A 26,176-nucleotide genomic window follows, 5' to 3' on the forward strand; every position below is an offset into this window, starting at 1 on the left:
AAATTTCAGGAGAACAAAGTATAAAGGGTGAGGAAAGTGATCAAGAATTGGCAAATGTCTAATGCTTGTCTCCAGTTCTTCTGCTCTGGGAATAAAGACCTGTCTGTACAAAGGCTTCCTGACAGCCGAAGGAACAAAATGCTCTCCGGAAAGAAAAGAGCCAGAGTCGCTCCATCTTCCCTCCACCCCTGCTTTAAAATGAAACAATGCTTCCCAAAGGAGCTGGCAGCTGGCCCTTGGCAGGTGGTAGAAACAGCACTGTAGCCTGCACAAAAGGAGAAAACCCAAACTTTCAGCTTTAGGGAGCAGCGTGATTATTCTGTTCACTACCTCCCCAAAGACTAGGGACTGCCACATCAACCAGCCAGGCTGATTTCCCCAAAAACACAGGCTTCTCCTCCCCTTTGCAATTCCCATCTTTGCTCCTGTTGCCTCAAGGCTGACAGATATACAGCCCCTGACCTTGTCCCCTAGGCTCCTTGTTCATTCCAAGTGTGTTCACTCACCTTTAGTTGATCTGCCTGCAGTGGTGGCCACTGTGTCAGGAGGGCACAAGCAGAAAGGCTTGGAAAGGTGGGGGCGGGGGAAGGAATGGAAGGTCAAGTTCTGCAAAAGGAAGGACTGGCGATGTGCATTCTCCATTTGAAGGGCCTAGGGAGGAATTAAGGTTCAACTAGACTTGGATTGACTATGGAGTTTCTGGATCTTGATGCTTATTTTGACTCTGGTAGATGGTAAATAACGGTTTATGGGACAAGAATGTCTTTCATCTTTCTCTCCTCTTCTGTCATCCACCTTAACTTAAGATGGCAAAACAAGTGAAGACACAAAAGTCACAGGTATTTCACCTCAACCTATATTCTTCAAGCACCTACTGTATTGTTATTAGTATATGATTTTTTATTGATACCCTACTCTATGGTCGTTGAGTTCAGTTCAGTTCAGTCGCTCAGTCATGTCCAACTCTCCGAGACCCCATGAATCGCAGCACTCCAGGCCTCCCTGTCCATCACCAACTCCCGGAGTTCACTGAGACTCACGTCCATCAAGTCAGTGATGCCATCCAGCCATCTCATCCTCTATCATCCCCTTCTCCTCCTGCCCCCAATCCCTCCCAGCATCAGAGTCTTTTCCAATGAATCAACTCTTCACATGAGGTGGCCAAAATACTGGAGTTTCAGCTTTAGCATCATTCCTTCCAAAGAAACCCCAGGGCTGATCTCCTTCAGAATGGACTGGTTGGATCTCCTTGCAGTCCAAGGGACTCTCAAGAGTCTTCTCCAACACCACAGTTCAAAAGCATCAATTCTTCGGTGCTCAGCCTTCTTCACAGTCCAACTCTCACATCCATACACGACCACAGAAAAAACCATAGCCTTGACTAGACGAACCTTTGTTGGCAAAGTAATGTCTCTGCTTTTGAATATGCTATCTAGGTTGGTCATAACTTTCCTTCCAAGGACTAAGCATCTTTTAATTTCATGGCTGCAGTCACCATCTGCAGTGACTTTAGAGCCCCCCAAAATAAAGTCTGACACTGTTTCCACTGTTTCCCCATCTATTTCCCATGAAGTGATGGAACCAGATGCCATGATCTTAGTTTTCTGAATGTTGAGCTTTAAGCCAACTTTTTCACTCTCCACCTTCACTTTCAAGAGGCTTTTTAGTTCCTCTTCACTTTCTGCCATAAGGGTGGTGTCATCTGCATATCTGAGGTTATTGATATTTCTCCCGGCAATCTTGATTCCAGCTTGTGTTTCTTCCAGTCCAGCGTTTCTCATGATGTACTCTGCATATAAGTGAAATAAGCAGGGTGACAATATACAGCCTTGATGTACTCCTTTTCCTATTTGGAACCAGACTATTGTTCCATGTCCGGTTCTAACTGTTGCTTCCTGACCTGCATACAGATTTCTCAAGAGGCAGACCAGGTGGTCTGGTATTCCCATCTCTTTCAGGATTTTCCACAGTTTATTGTGATCCACACAGTCAAAGGCTTTGGCATAGTCAATAAAGCAGAAATAGATGTTTTTCTGGAACTCTCTTGCTTTTTCCATGATTACTATAGTGCATTTCTTGATTACCTCCTGTATGGCAAAATGAAAAAATCATGGTTTTTGCAGTCAGCCAGACCTAGCTGTGTCATTCACTAGCTTGGAAACTTTGGAAAATTTAGTTGACCTCCCTGAGCCTCAGTGAACACATGAAAAATGAAGATGCTAATGCATACCTCATACAGTTTCTCTAGTAATAAAATGGAGTGAACCCATGCAGCTTACCTGGTAGAACAGAGAGTCAGCATTCAGTAAATGAATGCTATTCTTATTTGGATAACGGCCATGAAAGATGCATTCATCTTAGGAGGAACTGCATTTTGTTCCTGAAAAGTTTGTGGGCAGATGATACCACATATATAATACTGTTCCTTAGTTTTCAGTGTCTAATGTCTTTTCTAGAACCATAATGGTGATCAGGGTCACTAGAGAAGTGACTGAATCATTTGATTAAAAAGCACAGGATATCAAGAGGGTGTTCACCCTTGTTAGCTGCCAGGGCAGATCCACCCCAGGAATCCTTGGAGAGAGGAAAGATAGTTGCTTGCCAGGTCTATGACTATGGCAGAGAGGAAAAGTGGGAAACAGGACTAAAGCTTTCTAGCCCTTGCATTCTGACTGTTGAGTTCTGTGACTCTGAGCAAATCACAGAAAATAAAACAATTACCATTTATTCACCTATTCAGTGCTAGGCACATGCACATGCACACATCGTTTAATTTTATGAATAAGAATATCTGCCTCTCACAGAACTCTTGTAAGGGTCAAAAGAGATGGCAGATGCCAAAGCTTTTAGTATTATTGTCATCATTTGAAGTGGGTGGTCACTGGCCACTGGAAAAGGGTCTGTGTGCACTTTCCCTTTATGGAACCATAAACTCATGCCTTATGGCTTGAATAATTTGCACTCTGTTCTACACAGTTTCCGATGTACCCTGAACCCGATTCAATGTTTAATACCAACTCTATTCAAGGCACTGAGACGGGACTGCAGCCTCGGTCACTTTTCATGGGGTTCATGTTCTTGTGGGGACTACTGTAGGGGCTGGTACAGAATGCCGATATGATTATGTAGCAATAGAGACACAAGCAGTTCTGATGTATTTAAAGAAGAAAGTACATGCTGCGGTCTGAGGCCTGGGGGAGGGAGAAGAAGAGTCAACCATCAGAGAAGTTTTCCTGAGGAGGTGGGATTTGGGGATAGATCTTGAAAAACGAGTAGGATGTTTTAAATTGATTTTTTGTACCAAATCATTGCCAACATGTACATTATGAGAAATACATAAAAACAAAAGAGTAAAAGAAATATACCACCAATTGGCAACCAATTAAGGACATCATTGTCATATTTGAGGTATTTTCCTATTCTAGTTTTATACTCAAATATGTAAGTATTCAATATATAAGTACCTTTAACTTAAAAGTACATATGTATGTATGCAATATGTATATATAGTTACATAGTTTTGCATCTTGCTTTTTTTTCCACTTGAAATTTTAAGTATTTTCTCACTTTGGGAAGACTTCTCATAAATACGATTTTAATAACTGAATAATAATGTCTCAAAGAACAAGTATGCCAAAACATATATTTAACAATCTCCATGTTTTAAAATAGTGTGATTTACTATTTTTAGCTCTTATAAATGATCCAGTGATGTGTTTAGCAGAAGCAATAAAGCTAACTGCCAGGTATCTGGTCTGGGGCATTGACAAATAGCTTGTAGGTATCAAAAGATTGTCTGTGACAAGCATTTTCTCCACTTCAATCTTTCTACTCACTAAACTTCATAAATCATTTAACTCTTATTTTCAGAATCTTTCAGTGAAGTTTTAGCTGCTCACAATTTTATATCCCAAGTTTGTTTTCTGCCGTTCTGGACTCTCCAAACCAGATCCACGTGTAAATAAATTCTTATTTCCTGCTTGCCTCCCCTCCAAAGATGGCCCCTGTCCTTTCACTGTCTTATTTCCTATTTTGGGCTCTTCAACCTTAGTAAGATCCTTTGTCCCTTGACCCCTCCCTTTTATCCGACTCCTCAGTTCCCTCTTGGCCTCACTTCCTTTCTTCTCAGTTTTAGATCTCATCTTAACAGATTTTACTTTATACTTAAGCTGAAGTGCCAGGGCTCCTTGCTTTCACAGGCCTTTTCAAAGGTGCTATACCTAATTTTGCATTTGTAGTTTTGTATTCTTTTTCTTAAAGAGGGATCTCAAATCATATAAGCTTTAATCCCTACAGAACCTGGATCAGCCTGTGAACCCTATGGTTGTCACTGAAACTTCCCACATCTCCAAGAAACTTTCTTTTCTTAGCTCCAATGCTTTTTGTGCTCTCAGTCCTAAGTAATATAATGTGCATGCGTGCTCGGTCATGTCTGACTCTTTGTGACTCTATGGGAGTGTAGCCTGCCATTCTTCCTTGTCCATGGGACTTTTTCTAGGCAAGAACACTAGAGTGGGGTGCCATTTCCTCCTCCAGGGAATTTAACATATTGAGTTGTAATTGTTCTTGTAATCATAGTTCCTTGAAGTCAGGGACTGTCTTATTTATAGTTATGTCCATAATAAATGCCTATTTGCCAAATGTCTTGCAAATTCTTGATACCTGTACTGAGTTTCCTCTTCCAAAATACTACTGTTCCTACAGCTAATGATTGCAAACATTTTAGAAAGCACAGTAGGTGTGGCAGACTGTATTTCCCCCCAAATAGCTGCAGTAATATTTCTGGTATCACATGTTGTTTTGGATCCTTGTCACTCCCAATCTAGAAGTGATGTCAATTTCCCCTCCTTGTGAACCTGCAAGGGCTACAGACAATATGGGGGAAGTGATGCCATGTGACTTCTGAGGCTAGATCATGGAAAAGGGTACATTTTCTTACCTTTTGAATATTTACCTCTGGAACCCAGCCACCAGCTGTGAGGAAGCCTGAGCCACATGGAGAGGCAGCTTGTAGGTGTTTCAGCCAATAGCTCCAGCTAAGACCCCAGCCAGGATCAACAACCTTCAGATGATTCCAGCTCCCAGGCTTCAAGCTGCCCCCACTGATGCAGAGTGAGGAAAAAACATCTGTTTCCTCCAAGTGCTGCCCAGATTGCTACCAGTGAGAAAAAATGAATGTTTGAAACCACCAAGTTCTGGGGTCATTTGTTTCTCAACACTAGATAATCAGATGGTATGTTGAAACCATTACATGCATCACCTTGCTGAAAAAGCAGGAACCGGAAAAGGTAAATGACTTGCCCAAGCTCACCCTTTCTCCACCTAGCTAATTCTGCCATTTCACAGGCCATATCTCCTCTACTAGGGTTTTTGGCATGTGTAGATACATACAGATTCTCCCTTCTTTTAACTCCAACAGCCAACTGTTCTCTGTCTCTCTTTTTAAAAACATATTGTTTAATTTCATTTGTCATATACACATACATATAATATAAAAAAATCCATTATAGGTTATTACACAATATTGAATATAATTCCCTGTGCTATACAATAAAAACCTTGCTGTTTATCCCCTCTCTATATATAATGGTTTAGGGACTTCCCTGGTGGTCTAGTGGTTAAAACTCCGTGCTTTCATTGTAGGGGATGTGAGTTTGATCCCTGGTCAGGGAACTAAGATCCTGCATGGCCCCAAAAAATAAAGTAATAACTTAAAAAAAATAGTTGCATCTGCTAATCCCAAACTCCAAGCCTATCCCTCCCTCCCTCCCGTCCCCAGCAACCACAAGTCTGTTCCCTGTTTTCCCTCCCTCCCGTCCCCAGCAACCACAAGTCTGTTCCTTGTGTCTATGAGTCAGATTCTGTGTTGTAGATATGTTCATTTGTGTCATATTTTAGATTCTACATGTAAGTGATATCATGTGGAATTTATCCTTCTCTTTCTGAATTATTTCACTTAGTATTATAACCTCTAGGTCCACCTTTGTGGCATTATTTCATTCTTTTTGTGGGTGAATACTATTCCATTATATGTATGTATATAGATCTTTGTCAGTTCATCTGTCAACGGTCATTTAGGTTGTTTCCATGTCTTGTTTATTGTAAATAGTGCTGTTATGCACATACCAGTACATGTATCTTTTGGAATTATAGTTTTGTCTGGATATATGCCCCGGAGTGAGATTGCTAAATCATGTGAAAACTCTAGATTTAGTTTTTTGAGGAGCCTGCATACTTTTTTCCATAGTGGGTGCACCAATTTACATTTACACCAGCAATGTAGGAGCGTTCCCTTTTCTCCACACTCTCTACAGAATTTATTTATAGACTTTTTAATGATAATCATTCTGAATGGTGTGAGGTGGTAGGTAGCTCATTGTAGTTTTGATTTCCATTTCTCTAATAATTAGCTATGTTTAACATCTTTGTGTATGCATGTTGGCCATTGTATGTCTTTGGAAAAATGTCTGTTTAGATCTTCTATCTGTTTTTTTATTGGGTTGTTTGGGTTTGTTGTTGTTGTTGTTACTGAGTTGTATGAGCTATTTGTATATTTTGGAAATTAAACCCTTATCAGTCACATCATTTGCAAATATTTTCTCCCAGTCTTTTCATTTTGTTTTTGATTTCCTTTCCTGTGCAAAACCTTATAAGTTTGATTAGGTCCCATTTGTTTATTTTTGTTTTTAATTCTAACTGTGTTCTTCACATCTGTTGCCTACAACAGCCTCATGATGTAGACGTGTCACTTTCCTTGTTTAATGGTTGAGGAAACATGTATACAAAGAGGTTGGACATTTGCTTAAGGAAATAGTGCCAGAGGCATGTCTTCTCCAAATAATTATTCTTTTATCTATTCCCAAATTGCTTTTCTGAGGTCTTTATTTTGATCACTTATTTTGATTTTTAAGGCAATATTGCCTTGTTTTAGATCTTAATCATTTTTGTATATGCATTCCCATTTTCTGCGGCCTTCCCTAGCAGCTCAATAGTAAAGAACCTGTCTGCCAATGCAGGAAACGCAGGTTTGATCCCTGGGTCAGAAAGATCCCTTGAAGAAGGAAGTGAAAATCCTCTCCAGTATTCTTGCCTGGGAGATCCCTTGGACAGAGGAGCCTGGTGGGCTATAGTCCATGGGGTCACAAAAGAGTCAGACACGAGTCAGTAGCTAAATAACAACATTCCTATTTTCTGCAGAGAATTGTGCACTCTTTGACAATAGGGCTCACACTTCTTAGCCATCCTTTTTAGTATGCTGCACAATGCTAGGCACAATATGTGGGGCACTCGTCAATTGAGTACATACAAAAAGCAACACTCAGCTGCTGCAAAAGGTATTTTTAGAGCTACATTAAGAAAAAAAATATTAGAAACACAGAAGTTAAACCTTGCAACTAAATCAGTAAGGGCTTTAGGCAAGTCTTAGTGATTTCCTTCTTTTAGCTTGTCTAAAAATATCTTCTCTTTTCAAAAAATATTTGAGTCTATCATAAGCATAAATACTTGTTTATGTCTTTTTAAAACAGCTTTTTTTTAAATGGCTTTCTCATCAATCTAGTGTTTTTGTGCAGTATTAGAATCTGTTTTTGTTTTTTTTACAGATGAGATTTGAATGAAGGCCTCATATTGATCTCACTTATTGCTGCAGGCTCCAGCTTCACGTTGAAACTTGATCAATATGGATTTGAGGCAGCCTGGAACATTAAATAAGACCTTGTTAGACTGATATTTTTTCTTCTGTGTTATTTAATTTGGAGGGGCAGGGAGCAGGAAGGCTGGATGAGAGGCGGATGCACACTTCAGTCCGTTGCTGGGAGCGAGTGTCTTGATTTTCCTTCCCATGGCTTCCTCTGCACAGTGGTCCTCGCTGAGTGATGACAAATTGAGTGGCATCGTTGTGCCTGTTCCATATGGCCTCTTGTCCAAATATAGGTTCTATTTTTAAAAGACCCTCTTCAAAGCTTTTGAGAAATTTAGAGGAAAAGAATGGCAGTTTGAGGGCTCCATCTAGTAAATAAAAACACAAAGATTTCATTTAATTCACAATCAATACTCATTTTCTGGGCACCTACTATGAGCCAGGAATGGGCTTAGCAAAATGGGAAAAAGTGCAGCTAATCTCACAGAGCTTGTAGCCTCGCCTACCATTTCAAGGCAACGCTTTCTCTGAAAGATATGGGGCTGGAAAGAGCTGTCAAAATGTAATCCCATCTGACATGACTGTTCTCATAGCAACACCACCTTATAGTTTGGCTGAATATGGGTCTTATAGCATTTCAGATTAATAACCACTTTCTCAATATAAACTGCTTAATATGGGAGATCCTTAATGTCTGCATGTCCCATAAGCTTAACACTAATTTTGAGGTATAATTTAGGCAACTGGCATTAAAAAAGGGATGGGTTGGGAGAGATAAAAATATCGCAGTATAGAAGTGGGAGAGCTGAGACTTCTCATTTTATAGAGAGGAAATAGAGGCCCATGCAATGAATCATTGAACTCCATCAGGGTCCATGGATCATGTAAACACATCTACTTAGCCAACAAACATTTATAAATGAGGGTGATTTCCTTGGCAAACACAGTGGTACTGTGAATACACAATAAATAAAATACAGCTGCTGCCTTCAAGGAGCTTAAGTTAGAAATTGCAGCAATGTAGGAGAAGGCAATGGCACCCCACTCCAGTACTCTTGCCTGGAAAATCCCATGGGCGGAGGAGCCTGGAGGGCTGCAGTCCATGGGGTCGCTGAGAGTCGGACATGACTGAGCAACTTCACTTTCACTTTTCACTTTCATGCATTGGAGAAGGAAATGGCAACCCACTCCAGTGTTCTTGCCTGGAGAATCCCAGGGACGGCGGAGCCTGGTGGGCTGCCGTCTTATGGGGTCTCATAGAGTCAGACACGACTGAAGCGACTTAGCAGCAGCAGCAACAGGAAGAAGAACTACATACAGCTCATTATTCTACTGTCTTCCGAGTTCAAGACTATCTTAATGCTGTTAATTGTGAATAAATCTTTTGGGTCCATAAAGCTTTAAGCTTTAACTTCAGATTTGACAATAATATCACTATTCCTGCTTCCTTTTGGTTTGTTTTGCCAAGTGTATTTTGCGTAGCCCTTTAATTTCAACTCTTTTTTCCCCTGTACAGTTGAATTTGTGATTTTTGAGCCTAATTTGTAGTTCTTCCTCTTCTAATGGGGAAGTTTATTCCATTTGCATTTATTTTCAGTAGTTATGCTTGGTCTTCTATCATCCTGCTTTTAATAATTTATGTCACTTGATGAACAGACTTTGTCTTTTTTTTTCATGTATTTTAAGTGATTTAGATTATATAAAGTCCATTTTCTTTCTATAAGTGGTTACTTCAGAATATATTTGAACCAATATTTTATCTGTAATTAACAATGTCAAGAATAAAATATAAAAAATACAGGATCATAGTCTATAAACTTGCAGGATGAAAATGAATGCCTAGTTTTTCTTAAAGAATTTTGAAAATTAGTTTAAACCAGTGGTGTTCACCCGAGGTGAGTTTGCCCCCTTGAGGATATCCAGCCACATCTGGAGACATGTTTGGTTGCCATAGCTAGTGTTGTGCTTCTGGCATCCCATGCAGAAAGAACAGAGATCCTGCCGAACATCCTGCAATGCTCCCAACAGCCCCCACCACAAAGAATTATCTGGCCAAAATTAATAGGGCTGAAGTTGAAAAACCCTGATCTACTCTTTGGTTTGTTTGCACTCGCTCACTGAATTTTTACCACCATAATTATATATATATTTTTTCTGATTTCAGACTTGAAAACAAAAAGAAAAGGAATTACATGTCTATGTCCTCTCATTATTAGTTTCTTAATTTGTTCTGTCTATAAATCAATACAACCCTTTGATGAAACATCTCTTTTCGATCATTTATATACTTTTGCCCCCATCCTTTTCAGGCGTACTACAATGGAGTTCAGGCATTACTTAGGGTGCCACCTATAAGGACACCATTCCCTTCACAGATCAAGCGTAACTCAAGTGAAAGCACAGATAGCATCAGGATATTCCTGGCCTCTCTCCTGAGCTCCTGCACTTTCCTTCTTCTCCAGTCCTCATCCTAGTTGGACTCCAAGCCTCACCTGGGGGCAGGGAGCAGGTACTCCCTAACATCTGAGGGTTGTGTGTATGCCTATAGCCAGCATAGATGCTTAGGGGAGCTAAAAACCTCCCTCAGGCAGTGCATTCAGACTGTATAATAATGTACCAACTTAATTTATTTTCCCCAAGGAAGAAATAAATATAATATGGAAGTTTAGAGCCAGATTGTTATTAAATTATTATTTTCATTATATATCTTCTTTCAATAATTGTTATTAATGATAATTATTTAATTAACTGTTTTAGCACAGTAATTCTCAACCACATAGTTACACATTAGAATCACCTAGGAGACTACTTAAAAATACTTTTGAGGGGCCCACTCTGGACCAATTAAATCAGTATATCTGGCTTAGCAACAAAACAGTGGTACTCTTACAAGCTTCCCAGAGATTCCAATGTGCAGCCACGTTTAAGACCCATTGGTTTAGTGGTTACATCAGTCATCACCAATTCCTTTGAACCAAAGATCCCTCATATTTGACTTCTCAATTTTTTTCTTATTTCTCTTAGTAATTTTCCTTTGTTTCTGTGCACAGAGATAATATCATTGGTTGCCTTTCACACAGATGAGAATTTGGCTGGTTATTGTGTTCAGGTTACTATACATATATATATACATATATATATTTCTATTTATGGTTAGAAGTGTGTAGCATTGCCCCTTTTCTTTTTGAGTTTGTATATTTATATGATTTTTTTCCCTTGCCTGGGTTCTTCATGATATTTGTCCTTGAAATTCAACAATTTATAAAGCTATATATCTGAGTTGGTTTCTTTTACTTATCCTATCTATCAGTAAGGCCCTTTGGTGATGAGGCACAAGGTTTTCTTCATCTTAGGATCATTTTTTTCTACACTTTCTTCTATTTTTTGCTCCTCTCCTGTGTGCTTGGTCATATTCTTCTAAAATATTTATTCCACATATATTGTAGTGATTCCAAAACTTATTTACATATTAAATTCACTGAGGGATCTTTTAAATAGCCCAGTACTCAGGTCACACTCAGTTGAATTAAATTGAATTCTCTATGGGTGGAATACAACCACCAGGAGTATTCAAACTGTGTGCAGACAACTTTAGGAACTATAGATATGTTAGGTTTCCCGGATTTGTTTTCCACACCTCTGTTTTTATTTTGTTTTCAGGTCTGTTCTCCTCTGCACCCAAGACAAGATTCAGAGACACTCAAAGACCTGGGTCAGTCTGAATTTCTCTCTAGTTATTCCCCAGGTTGGGTAAGTTGATGGCTATCCTGTATTTGTTTAGCACAGTTCATATCCTAACCTATCTTTTTGCTGAGTTTTGTTTCTTGTTTCTATTAATCCCTTCATCAATAGTGCGTCTTTCCAGTTCTTTCCATGGCTGCTCACATTTGGGATTTCATTTTGCTTAAAAAACCTTAGTTCTTAAACTTGGTTGCACATTGGAATCATATGAATTCATGTCCAGAGATTCAGATTTAATCATTTTGGTAAGCAGAGGGCATCAGAAATGTGTAATGCTCCCCAGATCATGCTAATGTACAACCAGTACTGAGAAGTGCTGCTCTAAGGACTTTTACTAGCCTATTTGTGTGTGTCTGATAATGATAGTAGTTCTCAAGCTTTAGTGTGTATCAGAATCACTTAGAGGGCTTCTTCTTTTTTTTTTTTTAATTTTATTTTATTTTTAAACTTTACATAATTGTATTAGTTTTGCCAAATATCAAAATGAATCCGCCACAGGTATACATGTGTTCCCCATCCTGAACCCTCCTCCCTTTTCCCTCCCCATACCATCCCTCTGGGTCGTCCCAGTGCACCAGCCCCAAGCATCCAGTATCGTGCATCACACCTGGACTGGCATCTCGTTTCATACATGATATTTTACATGTTTCAATGCCATTCTCCCAAATCTTCCCACCCTCTCCCTCTCCCATAGAGTCCGTAAGACTGTTCTAAACATCAGTAGAGGGCTTCTTAAAACAAAATCTGGGCACCACCCTCTAGAGTTTCCCATGTAGTGAATCTGATGTAAGGCTCAATAATTTACATATCTAATAGATTTCCGGGTGATACAGATACTGTCTTTTGACACCACTTTAAGAACTCACCAGATTAGGCTGAGTTCATTGGGCACCTTCCTCTTCCACCTATAATATTGGATTTCTCTAACAGGGGCACTTTTGAAATCTGATGTGTATATTTTATATGCATGTATGTAACTAGAGTCTTGATTCTAAGACACTACAATCACTGAGACCCATCTTTTGAAGTGCTACTTGGCAAACAGTATGTATGCTAAGATGGAAAAAGGGTAAAAAGGATGAAATGAAATATGCTTACTCAGGTAAACTCACAGGTACCTTCCCTTCACCTCCTCCCTCCACTTTACTTGCCGATATTTCCAATCGCTGTGGATGTGGAAAAAGATGGAGCTAAATTGGTTGGAAATTGGGAAAGATATTACTATGTGGGTAAAAGTATAAACTATAACATGTATTTGTGCATATTTAGTCCTTGGAGCTGAAATGCCTTTTCTGCTCCCTTGATGCCTCTGTATATCTTAAGGTTGACAGCATCTTAAACCCTCTGCAATCCAGAAGGGTCTTGGTCTTTTAGAAGGTCGGGGTTGCCTTGGCATGCCAACACCGTTTACCGACTGTATTGCATTTTAACTTAGCAATGGCATTTTTCACTTCCATGCAGTTTTTCCTTTCCTATTTGTGACTACCTGTTCTAGTTTTATAAATGCAACAGCCTCTTGAAATATGTTCAGAATGTAGTTAGGAAATTTCTAAATTGTTTTTTCTTGCAGTAATTTTCATAGGAAGGGATGAGCTCTGATTTCTCAGTGTGGTTCCTCATTGTGTGAACCGCAGAAAGTTTGTGTTTCTGGTAATTGTTTTTTCTCCTTGTGCTTGTCCTTTCCAAAAGGGTTTTTTGCTTTTCTGGTACTGGGAGGGGTGAGGTGGGTCTTGTCAGATTCTGTGTGTGTGTGTGTATTCTACTTCAAATCTCCTAGCCAAAGGGAAAAGTTTATTTTTCCTGTCTTTTTCCTTTGCCGATGTGTACTGGTAGCAGCCTATGGGTATAGGACAGATGCCGAATCCCAAGGCTATATGTTGGGAGGCTATACCACTCAGCTGAAAATTAATGATTATCTATTACAGGCAAGAATTATTTGGGTATCACTGCACCTTTTGGCCTAGTGAGGCCCACAGTACCCAAGGCAAGTCGGGGGTCATAGAGCTATTGCAGACATCATTGGAATGGCCATTGATGTTTTTATACTTGCAGAGGCAATTGTGGGAGTCACAGCCTGCTGACTGTCCCTCCGCCTACCCTAATCTCCAGTCCTCATCCCTTCCAGTTAGTGGGTGTCTTCATCTTTTTCTCTAGGTCAGTTCTTCCTTCACAGGTGGGGAGGTATAAGATTAGGTAAAAGTTTTCCAACCCTGTTATGAAAAGGGTCAGAGAGTATCTCCTGCAAAGGCTAAAATATTTACAGTCTCTGTCAAAATTATTCATGTCTACTGTTTTGAGAAAGCAGCCATAAGCAATATATAAACAAATGGACATGGGTTATATTTTCAGTGAAATTTACCTGAAAAACAGCCCCCCTTAGATATCCCCTTAGGTCATCCCCTTAGGTGACCCCTTAGATAGTTGGTCTGTTTTCCAAACTGCCCACCTAAACTCTTATCAGTCAACACGTCTGGTTTCCAATGTCCTCTTGCCCCAATTTATAATTTGATACAGGATTTTTTTTTTCATTTTATGTTTTTTTTGTTGTTGTTGTTATTTCAAAAATGACAATGGAAGTGAGTCACACATGTCATCAGTTTGCCATCTTTCCAGGAATCTCTAATGCCTGATTTTTTTTTTTTATGTTCCATATCACATTCCACGATAAAGACCTTTAATGTTCTTTAACTCCACATTGATATTTAGTCTCGGGAAATGAATGTTGATACCCGAAGCCTAGTTATTTATTTGTATTTTTGCTGCAGTGTGTCTTCGCTGTTATGTGGGCTTTTTCTCGAGTTTTGGAGAGCGAGGACTACATTCTAGTTGCAGTGCAAGGTCTTCTCATAGCTGTGTCTTCTCTTGTTGCAGAGCACAGGCTGGATAGTTGTGACGCATGGGCTTAGTTGCCACACGGCATGTGGGATCTTCCCGGATCAGGGATTGAACATGTGTCTCCTGCATTGGCAGGTGGATTCTTTACCACTGAGCCACCAGGGAAGCCCTGAAGTCCAGTTTTTAATTTTGTTTAAGAATTCTCTTCTATACTTCTTTAATAGCAAAACCAAACCAAACCAAAACCAAAACAAACAACTCTTTTCTAGGGACAATAAGCTTTTCATGAAGCTTGAATTTCTTGGCTGACTCCATGTATTACTATTGCAAAAGGATTTCTGTGGCTAAAGAAAAACAATTTTCCTTCCAGTTTCTGTAACTTAGAAAATACCAGTACTTGTGTCTCACTCAAGGCATAGTGAAGACTCAAAAATCTCCTTCTCATATTTTCAATAAAATCTGAACAGATGAAGATAAGAGATGCTCCCTGGGTGGAAATTCAAGCAGTAAATATAGAATAGCTTCTCTGTTCTAGACACCATGAATGTTTCAAAGGTATAAATCCTAGTACCTGTCTTCTAGGAATGAATCATGAAATCGATAGGTTCATTCTTTTTTTCAACACACATTGACTGAGTGCTTATTACATGTAAGGTTATGTTCTAGGCTCCCCAAATGCAAAAATTAAGACATGGTCCCTATGAAGATGTTTATAGTCTGTCAAAGAAGATAGATATGCAAACCAGTAACTGGAACAGAGAGATGAGGGCTATAATGGAGAAGATCACAGAATATGATAAGTGAACCGAACCCTGCTAGGAGCAGGAAGAATTCAGAGCAGGCTTTTCAGGAGTCAATGAATTTGAGTTGATTGAGTTAAATGACCAGGCTTTTCCACCCAGTGGGGAGGAGTTAGCAGAATATGCACAGTCATGGAGCAGTGAAATCACAGGGTTAGCCCAGGGAACTCTATGTAGGTAGAACCTCATAATTTCCACACTTAATGGTTATATTTAACTACTCTCAGCCAACACCAAGGGCTATGGTATGGAGTACCGTGGAAACTTGCTAATATACAGTTTTGAATTATCTGTAGAGAGAATCTTATTTAATCCCTGTGTCTTCAGCACCTAGGACAGTGCCTAGCAATACTAGATGGGGATGTTTGTTGAAACAGTGATCCTTTAGTTATTGAATGAATACAACCAAGCTCTTAGGTGGGGGTGTAGTTACAATATTTTGTTTTTGGCCTAGAACCTCCTGTGAAAATAATGATTTGAAAACACTATTCTTTTGTTGAGGAAATAAGATGGTCCTGGAAAGGTAGCATACTGTTAATGTTGGTGATGGAAGTAAAGATGGCTAAAGAGACTCCTCATATAGTCATCTCTATATCATTAAATATTCAAGAAGTTTTGAGTAACTTGTCTCTTCTTTTTCTCTCACAGCCTTTTCCCATACACATACATGTCCAGTCCATCACCAAATCCTTTGCCTCTGTCTTGAAAACAGAATCTGAATCTAGCACTTTTCTCTACCTCCATCACAGCCCAAGCCAGCATCATCATAGAGAACATTCACTCATAGTCACCTCCTTGCTGGTCCCCCTGCTTCTTGCTGTTAATGAGCGCTAATGGTCTTTACTGCACCAGGAGCCAGACCAGCCTTCTAAATCATAAGTCAGATCATCATTATAGCTTAGAAGCCTCCAGTGGATTCCCGTGAAATATCCTCAGCCCACTTCTCTCTGACCCCATCATCCACCACTCTCCCCTTGCTCACTGGACTCTAGCTATTGTAGGCTTCTAGTCTTTTTGCCCTACCTCAAACTCAGTACAGCCCCTCCATAAGGCTTTTGAAGCTGTTTGTGCCTCTGTCTGAACCTCCATCACTTCTCAGGTCTAATGCCACTCTGTCCAAGAAGCCATCCCTGACCCCCATGTGGGATAGTGTAAAGTAGCAGTCCTGTCTTCTCCAGAGATGTTATCTGTTCTTCTGTTCACTTTTTTTTTTTTTCATGAACTTCTATTTCTCACTAAAAGTTTCATGGGATCACTGTTTGTTTCCTAATAATGATTCTTAACCAGAAAAATAGAAAATCTGATTTTTTTAGAGTGAAACTTTGAATTTGGGAATGGCTAGGATCTCCAATGGGAGCTACTACTCTCTGCTCTGTGTGGAAACAATAAGGAAGTAATCTGCAGAGCTGTTTCAGGAGGGGACCATGCAGTTCTTCCTCAGGGAAAGTAGGCAAAGGCTATTTGAACCTCAGAAACTGCAATTTTTAGGGAGGCAATCAATATAAGTTTTTCTTTTCCTATGATAAATAATAATGGCTAACAATTGTATGTCAACAGTGTAACCTATGAAGTAAATGTTCTATCATCTCCATTTTACAGATAAAGAAATGGACTAAAGGGAGGATAGGCAACTTGCCTGAAGTCTCACTTTGAGCCATTAGCAAAGCTGGGATTTAACTGAGTCCAGCTGTCTCCATGGTCTGCCTGCTTGACCGGTTCCCTGCTATGCCTGGGAGGGACAAGAAACGAAGGATGTTTCTCTGATCTCTGTTCCATCACATTCCCAGACCAGATTCAATCTTAGCTGTGCTATGTATTTGTGGCACCATATTAGGAGCTTTGTATGACTTTGTTCACTGAAAATATACTCACTATTCTTTCAGGATTTATGGGAGCAGACTGTGTGAAATATAATAAAATGCACTCATTCACCATACAAATCAGCCTTAAACAGGGTAGAAGGATTGAAGACCTCTCCCCGAATGAATGATTTTGTAGATTATTGATTTGGGCAGCAGTTTATTTAAACATTAAAACCTTGAATGAAGTAACTTAGCCTGAAGAAAAATGTGTCAAGTGCAGTCCTCGTTATAGCTAGTTTTTCAGCCTCTGAGGACTTTGTAAACTGTCCAGATGTATTTATTTTTTTTTTAATATTTTCTCAAGGAAAAAAAGAATGGATTGGGAAAGGGAGAACGGGATTTGTCTCTAGAAATTATAATCTCTTTGAAAAGGAAACTTTTGAAAGGGTGTTTTGATTTTGTTTGCAGAAGCATTCTGTCTTTTGAGCCAGTCCTAAAACCTGACATGTTGTTATTTCAGATTCTGAAAAGTGTAAAATGTCTGTTTCCCTTCTCTATTGCCTGCATACCCTTCATCTATGTTTATTGCATTTGGTGCATGGAATTGGTATTCTCCCGAAAGGACTTAGAAGAGATGGAGCCACTAATTAACTAGAGGAACTGTGTGCCCATTTAAAACTGGTGTGTAGAAATTGATAGTTCCTGTCTATGGTGTCTCCAAAGAACAATTAAACAAACATTAATGCTAGGTAGTTGTGTATGGTTCACAGAGCTCTATTATGCATATTTCCTTTGGATGACAATACCATTAAATGTCACTGTATTTGTCTCATGTGTGTTAATTGTGGCTCTGTGGCTAGTGTTTAACCTTTGTAACAAATGAGGCCTGTATAATAGAGATTTTAGAAAAGGTGGGCTCTGGATTCCACTGTTTGCCATGACTATGCAGATTGGGCAAATTGCCTTCGCAATTCTCATCTATAGAATGGGAATAATAGATTCTGGAAGGAATAAAAGGACTAATATTTATAAATTTGTCAATGCAGCACCTCACATTTTTCTAACCTGCCTGGTTATAAAAGGTTTTCCTAAGTTTTCAATAAATTATTATGCTAATCTTTATATGTTAGTTAATTTTCTCTAAAAGTGCATCAGTTGGAGAGAATCCCTTTCAGAATTGTCAGTGCTTCATTTCTCAGGAAATGAGATGAATGGGAAAATTAGAAAGGAGGAAAATACAAAGTTGATTAAAAACTTATGGTCGATTATCTCATGGTGATTATCATGATGCTCCAGTGAGCATGTTTAAATTAGAGGCTTTTTGTGTGTATTTTACTATCTTAATCCAGACTAGATCCTGGTTAAGGATGAAAACACAAACAAAGCAAAAGTAACTACAAATAAATGGAAGAGAATGAATTGCCAAGTGTATGTGTAATGAGTTCTGCTCTGTTGGGAACAAGGGTTTCCAGCTATATTTTTGGACTGAGATTTCAGTGGGTGGGACTAGAAGATTGGAATAATTTGAGTAAAGTATAAAACCATCCCACATACTGATTTCTTTTTTTTGCCTGTTAGTTTTTTCCTGAAGCATAGTTAACATATAATATTAGTTTCATATATATAATACAGTGCTTCAATGTTTATTGTCTTTGTTATTCAGTCGCTAAGTCAGGTCCAACTCTTGCAGCTCCATGGACTGCAGCACACTAGGCTTCCCTGTCCTTCACCATCTCTGGGAGTTTGCTCAAATCCTTGTCCACTGAGTCAGTGATGCCATCCAACCATCTCATCCTCTTTTGCCCAGTTCTCCTCCTGTCCTCAATCTTTCCCAGCATCAGTATCTTTTTCAATGAGTTGACTCTGCATAGGTAGCCAAAGTATTGAAGTTTCAACTTCAGCAGTAGTCCTTCCAATGAATATTCAGGGTTGATTTCCTTTAGGCTTGACTGGTTTGATCTCCTTGCTGTCCAAGGGACTCTCAAGAGTCTTCTCCAGCCCTGAAATTTGAAAGCATCAATTTTTCAGCACTAAGCCTTCTTTATGGTCCAGCTCTCACATCCATACATGACTATGGGAAAAACCACAGCTTTAACTGTCAGCAAAGTGATGTCTTCGCTTTTTAATATGATATCTAGGTTTGTCATAGCTTTCCTTCTAAGGAATAAGTGTCTTTTAATTTCATGGCTGCAGTCACTGTCCGAAGTGATTTTGGAGCCAAGAAGATAAAATGCTTCCACGTTTTCCCCTTCTATTTGCCATGAAGTGATAGGACCATATGCCATGATCTTGGTTTTTTGAATGTTGAGTTTTAAGCCAGATTTTTCACTCTCCACTTTCACCTTCATCAAGAGGCTATTTAGTTCGTCTTCACTTTCTGCCATTGGAGTGGTGTCATCTGCATATCTGAGGTCGTTGACTTTTCTCCTCCCAACAATCTTGATTTCAGCTTGTGATTCATCCAACCTGGCATTTCGCATGATATACTCTGCATAGAAGTTAAATAATCAGGGTGACAATATACAGCCTTGAAGTACTCCTTTCCATACAACCGGTCTGTTGTTCCATGTCCAGTTCTAGCTATTTCTTCTTTTCCTGCATAGAGGTTTCTTAGGAGATAGGTAAGGTGGTCTGGTATTCCCATCTCTAAGAATTTTCCACAGTGTTTTATGAACAACAAAGTCTTTAACATAGTCAATGAAGCAGAAATAGATGTTTTTCTGGAATTCCCTTGCTTTCTCTGTGACCCAACAAATCTTGGCAATTTGATCTCTGGTTCCCCTGCCTTTTTAAAACCCAGCTTATACATCTAGAAGTTCTTGGTTCATATACTGTTGAAGCCTAGCATAAAGTATTTTGAGCACAAACTTACTAGCATGTGAAAGAGTGCAATTATATCAACATTTATATACATTATGAAATTATCACTATAAGTCAAGAAAACCATCCATGACCATACAAAGTCCTGTGACTTGTTTATTTTATAACCGGAAGTTTGTACCTCTTAATTCCCTTCACCTATTTTGCCCAACCCCCACCTCCCTTCCATCAGGCAACTACCAGTTAGTTTTCTGCCACATGCTAATTTCTTACCCCTTATAACTGGCCCCAGTCCCTACCAGCCAGGCTTTTTTCCCCTGGTTTGCCAACACAGAAGCTCTGATGTATATGTTTCCCATTTCAGAACTTTTTCCTGAGCATGTTCCCAAAGTAGGAATATTATGTCCACTACAGGGATTGGGGGCAGGAGGAGAAGGGGACGACAGAGGATGAGCTGGCTGGATGGCATCACCGGCTTGATGGACGTGAGTCTGAGTGAACTCCGAGAGTTGGTGATGGACAGAGAGGCCTGGCGTGCTGTGATTCATGGGGTTGCAAAGAGTCGGACACGACTAAGCGGCTGAACTGAACTGAACTGATACCTCATCCACCTCAAGATAGGCCTTGAAAAATTATATTAAAAATTATAAATCAGATGCCTTCATATTTGCAAAAAGTAACATTTTGGAATCAAAATGAAATGTGGTAGAGTATGAATAAAGTCTGTTTTTTGGTAAATAGTGCTTTCCCAATGTTTATTTTTTGGTTTTGACAAATGAATCATGGTGACATAGTATGTTGACATGGGGAAAATTGAGGAAACAAAACTCTGTGCTATCTTTGCAGCTTTTCCGTATCTAAAGTTAAAATAAAAGGCTTATTTAAAAATGAAATTTGAGATAAATTGAACCTTTGTCTTATTTTATAGAGAAGGAAACTGAGTTTCAAAACTCAGGGACCTGAGTGACCAAAAGCCTGGTTTCCTGATCATTTGACAAAGTGATACAGTGTTTGTAAATGTATATAGAAACTGTAATCACTTAACCAATGAGCTCTTTTATAAAAGAAAACACGAGGTTTTCCACTTTTTTGCCCTGCCATATCCTCATAGACATTGTGGAAGTCTGTCTCATGGGGTCTGAAGGGGTGGCTACACTAAGGGGTCTGTGTGTGAGGCTAAAAAGTGGGGTCTCCTGCCCAAAACCATGTGGCCTAAATTCAGTCCAGTGCTCTAGTGCTGTCACATTATGATACAGGTCCTGGAACTTGGGGTCATGTGGAATTAGAGGTCATGCCCTGAAGATAAGTACAGGTGGGGGTCTCCGGAGCACAGACTTTTCAAAAGGAATGCCAGAACTTTGGCCCAAAACAGTGTTTGAAACCAAATGAGTATACCTTGGCTGCTTGCTCACTGACTTTGGAACCCAGACTGGCAAAGAAGCCCATCTCTTTGATTTGCTGACTTGGGAATTTGATGTCTTCTGTTGGCTATTTTGCTTTCCTACACCTGGTCATACTCCTCGCTTTGAGTTCCTGCTGCTTCCAGGCTTCAGCACCCCACCTGCTCGCTCCTAGCTTTCCAACCTCCTGACTTTCCCACTAGTCATTGGCTTTGCCTTTTCCACCTGGCCTTGACAGCTTGCACTGGCCCTGTCCTGCAGTGCTCACTGGCTCTTGACTAGTAAATCACCATGGACAGCATGTGTGGTGTTAGGAGACAAGACTGCCTTGTTCATGAGAATAGAAACTCATTTATAAGGACTGTCACCCCCTTGTTTTCTTGAACCAACACCTATCCTGGTGCTGTGCAGCATCACCACATGTGACCAGCAGGTTGATTCAGCATTGATGATCCCCTCTCTCCTTTTCCCCCATGACCACTAGCTAGACATGACCTCATCATAGTTCTGGTTCTGACTGAGAAGAATCCCAGGAACAGGAAAAATGGGCAGATGGAGTTGGACAGTAGTGGTGTGAAGTGAAACTCTGCTGGGGAATTTTCCTCTTTGAGTCTCAGTTCTCTCCTCTAAAAGAGGAGGTCATTTATTAATGGCTTCATTAGTAAGACTGATTTAGGTTTCTGAGTAACTACACCCAACAATAGTTCAAGTTATTTCCTCATATATGATGGAATTAAATTGTTATACAACAATATCAGAAGTGAAGGGATCTCAGTTCTACGGTTTCCTGGACCCCAACTTCCTACAGTTTCCAGAACCACATTTCACAATCTCACCCTGAGTTCTCAAGAGATACCACTACACTGGTAGATTGTAGAATTAGTGAATGGAATTACATTCTCCAGTTTAATCAGAGGATCTTGTAGGACAGCCTGCTCTTCTAACTTGTGTTATTTCAGCCTGAAATTTCTTGGCATTGACATTCTTGTGGTAACCTCATCTCTGAGCTAAAATAGAAAACTTTGGAAAGAGCATGATGGCAGTTTTGTTTGGCACCTCAATATGTATATACTGAAAAAATACACTAAGATGTTCAGCAGTGGCTGTATTCTGGAATTCTGAGTATTTTAGTTATTTTTTTATATTTTCCTTTTTCTCCAATGTATATATTACTTCGATAGTCAGATAAACAAATAGGTAATGTATAAAACATTTTGAAATCTTGTTATTTTCTAGTAATAAGAAATGAAGAGGATGAGAAAAGAAACAGTTGGAAGACCTTGAGTAACATGTTTTTGTTCATTCTTTCAATAAATGTTCATTGACCATCTAATATATACATACTCCAACTGAGTCTTTGCCAGAGGTAAAAGTAAATCAGAAAGTTGACCTCAATTAACTTGGAATTTAACTAGGAATATACAAATGTATACTAAGCATATAATATTAGAGTTCATGCACTAAAGGTCATATGAAGCCCTATGCAAGGAGCTTCGGCTTATGTAAGGTAAAGGTCATTTCAGAGTTAGTAGGAAAGACTTCATTAAAGAGGTGGCATTTGGTTTGACCTTTGGAGGGTGAGTAGGATTGTGAAAAGTGAAGATGGGAAGAGGAGATTGTTGATTTCCACCTGTTTCCTTTTTATTCCCTGTAGCATCTGTGAGAGAATACAGAGATGGACACTCCATGGTATGAAGATGGGCCTGTGAAGAGGAGTAGAAATGGTGATGTTGAAGGTGGGAATTCCACCCTCTTCATCTTTGTATTCCCGGTGCACCAGTCTGGCCATGTAACATCTGTGTGTGTGTGTGTGTGTGTGTTAGTTGCTCAGTTGTGTCCGAGTCTTTGTGACCCCATGGACTATAGCCCACCAGGCTCCTCTGTCCATGGGATATCCCAGTCAAGAATACTGGAGTGGGTAACCATTCCCTTCTCCTGGGGATCTTCCTGATCCAGGGATCAAACCCAGGTCTCCTGCATTGCAAGCAAATTCTTAACCATCTGAGCCACAATGGAGTCTTCCATGCATAGTAACCTCAGTAAATGAGTCAGTCAATGATCAATGAAGTCATAAAGCATAGTTAGTAGTAGTGTTGGAGGAGGTCGTCGAGAGGGCACAACCACTGGCTGGCCTGTGAGTTGGACCTGGGCGGTCAGAGGCTCCTACTCCCTTCCATGTCCTTGGAATGTACATTCTCCCACCTTTCCCACTGTTCCAAGTGGGAACTTTTCCAAGGATGCAATCGAGGAAGTAAGGTGTTGTGACCGTCTGCATGGTAAAGATGACTGAACCCAGATAAGGCATCAAGGTTAAGATCCTGGTGGGCAGGTGTGGTGATCTTGTGGCTGCCCAAGACAGGCTTCATAAGTTCCCTTATTTATCAAAACTGCCACCTACTAACCTGCCTCTTCTTTTGTCTCTCCTTGCCCTCTATGGGGGCAAATTTGCAAACCATCTAGTTGTATTGAATTTCTCTAAATTCATAGAATTACTCAGATTCACTTTTCAGGAGGGACCTGAAAATATGTCATGTGAGTTTGCAAAATTTTGATGCATTTTTCATTTTAATGTTCCTAACTCCCCTGTACATACCTACCATCTCATAGTGCTCCCATCATTCTCTGAAAGTCCTCCATCTTAACTCTGGGATTCAGTTGCTTCACTGTAATACACCACACCATCAACTGTACTTGCTGAGGACCACATCTGTACCTGGTCCATGGTTATTTCCCCAGGGCCTAACAAATGGACTGCTCCCAAGTGGGCTCTACATACATATCTGTGAAATGAATGAATGCCTGATGTCCCTTGATAAAGTGTTGTCATGGACAGCTGTCAATGGATATGTCAACTTGAGTATAATTGACTATGGACTGGGGAAAGTTCAGGCATACACTAACTGCCTGTAAGTTTGTTTGGGGACTTAAATTGGATCATTTACAGAGAATGAAATGTATAAGGACAGAATATGTAACATTTTTTGGGGGGTATCAAAGAATGAATCAATAAATACAGATAAATGCCATGGAATGGGTCAGTAGGATCCTGCAGGATGTCTCTCGTGGGGTTCCACTTGTCTGGAATTGCCTCAGTTTGGTCTGGACTAACATTTTGGTCAACCCTCAGGAAGTGACAAAGTTGAGAGTTTCAGTCCTCTTCCTACATATGAAAAAATGGGGAAGGAAAATCATCTGAAACTAGGTTCTTAACATTGTCCTGCCTTTGCTTAAAACAGGCTCCTTTAGCCTGTCTGATTAAGTCCTCTAAGACTGCACCCATGACTCCCAGATAAATAAAGCCAGTGATCAATTCTTAACCCTCACCTTGATTAGCACATCCATGCATTTGGCATGGCTGATTACCCTCTCTGATATATATTTTTTTTCACTTGGTTTCTAATTTCACTGACTGTTCCACTTCAGCCACCTGTGCTGGTTCCTTACCATTTCTTGTTTCGTGTTGGAGTAGATCAAGACTCAGGTGTTAGTCCTCCTCCCTTTATCTTCACCCCTTTCCTATTCTGTCTTATGATTTTAAGTACCAAGTGTGTGTGTGTGTGCGTGCGTGCGTGCGTGCTAAGTTGCTTCAGGCCTGTCCGACTCTTTGCAATCCTATAGGCCACAGCCTGCCAGGCTCCTCTGTCTGTGGGATTCTTCAGGCAAGATGGGGTGGGTTGCCATGCCCTTCTCCGGGGGATCTTCCTGACCCAGGGATAGAACTTGTGTCTCTTACATCTCCTGCATTGGCACGCAGGTTCTTTACCACTAGTGCCACCTGGGAAGCCCCTTAAGTACCAAATAAGCACCAAAATTTCCCAAATATATCTCCAATGCAGCTGACTTCTGGAAATTTCCAATTGGAGATACAGACACCTCACTCTTAATGTGTCCATTGCTCACTCCTTTCTCTCTCTTCTAAATTCAATTCAGAATGTATCTTGTTAGTCTTAGTATAAGAAGTGTATCTAGATTCTACCACTTCTCACCATTTCCACTACTGCCTTTCTGCTGTGAGCCTCCATCCCCTCTTGCATGAATTACTGCCAAGATCTCCTACATGGTCCTGCTCCTTTTGCACTTGCCCCCTGCAGATCCTTCTCAATATAGCAGCTGGAACAATCCTTTTAAAACATACATCAGATCATGTCACTCCTCTTCTCAAAACCCTTCAGTGGAGCACATCTCACACAGAGGAAAAGCCAGAGTCCTTATAACAGCCTGTAAGGCGTTACGTGATGCATACCCTTTCCACTGCTCATTTCTTCATCCCGTCTTACCCTCCTCCTCATTCTTCCTTCTGCAGGTACACTGCCTCCTTGATAGTTCTTGAGCTTAACAGAAATTCTCCCACCTTAGGCTCTTAGGAACACTGCATGTTCCTGCCAGTTGATGGTATCTTCATGGCTGTCTGCTTCATTCTCAGATCTTTGCTCACTCAAACGCCACCTTCTCCCTGAAACTGGTCCTGCCCTACTCCTGGCACTCCCAACCCCTCTTAGCCTACTTGGCATCAATCAACTTCTAGCATCTTATACACTTATTGGTTATATCCATTGTTAACTCTTTCTATCTCTGCTCTACTATCTATAGGTTTGCAAAGACACGGATCTTTGTGTATTTTTTTTTTTCCATTAACAAACCCCAAATATCTAGAACAATGGCAAGTACATAGAGGGTTCAGTTCAGTTCAGTCGCTTAGTTGTGCCCTACTCTTTGCAACCCCATGGACTGCAGCACACCAGGCTTCCCTGTCCATCACCAAATCCTGGAGCTTGCTCAAACTCATGTCCATTGAGTCAGTGATGCCATCCAACCATCTCATCCTCTGTTGTCCCCTTCTCCTCCTGCCTTCAATCTTTCCCAGCATCAGGGTCTTTTCCAAAGAGTCAGTTCTTCCCATCAGGTGGCCAAAAAATTGGAGCTTCAGCTTCAGCATCAGTCCTTCCAGTGAATATTTAGGACTGATTTCCCTTAGGATGGACTGGTTTGACCTCCTTGCAGTCTAAGGGACTCTCAAGAGTCTTCTCCAACACCACAGTTCAAAAGCATCCATTCTTTGGCGCTCTGTTTTCTTTATGGCCCAACTCTCACATCCATACGTGACCACTGGAAGAACCATAGCTTTGAATAGACAGACCT

General features: G+C 40.2%; 1 long non-coding RNA gene across 7 annotated transcripts in view; it reads left to right on the top strand.

The window, feature by feature from the left end:
- Positions 1 to 26,176, top strand: part of LOC132346370 (uncharacterized) — a 284,917-nt gene that overhangs the window by 174,829 nt on the left and 83,912 nt on the right. For 6 of the 7 annotated variants that reach the window (XR_009496198.1, XR_009496196.1, XR_009496195.1 and 3 more), the window contains one exon: positions 11,300 to 11,389. This is a non-coding gene — a long non-coding RNA (uncharacterized lncRNA). Of the gene's footprint in view, positions 1 to 11,299; positions 11,390 to 22,691; positions 24,440 to 26,176 lie in introns of those variants that run through there. The other variant, XR_009496197.1, reaches the window with a different exon arrangement.

The sequence above is a fragment of the Bos taurus genome, chromosome 10, assembly GCF_002263795.3.
Source record: "Bos taurus isolate L1 Dominette 01449 registration number 42190680 breed Hereford chromosome 10, ARS-UCD2.0, whole genome shotgun sequence".
Classification (NCBI taxonomy): domain Eukaryota; kingdom Metazoa; phylum Chordata; class Mammalia; order Artiodactyla; family Bovidae; genus Bos; species Bos taurus.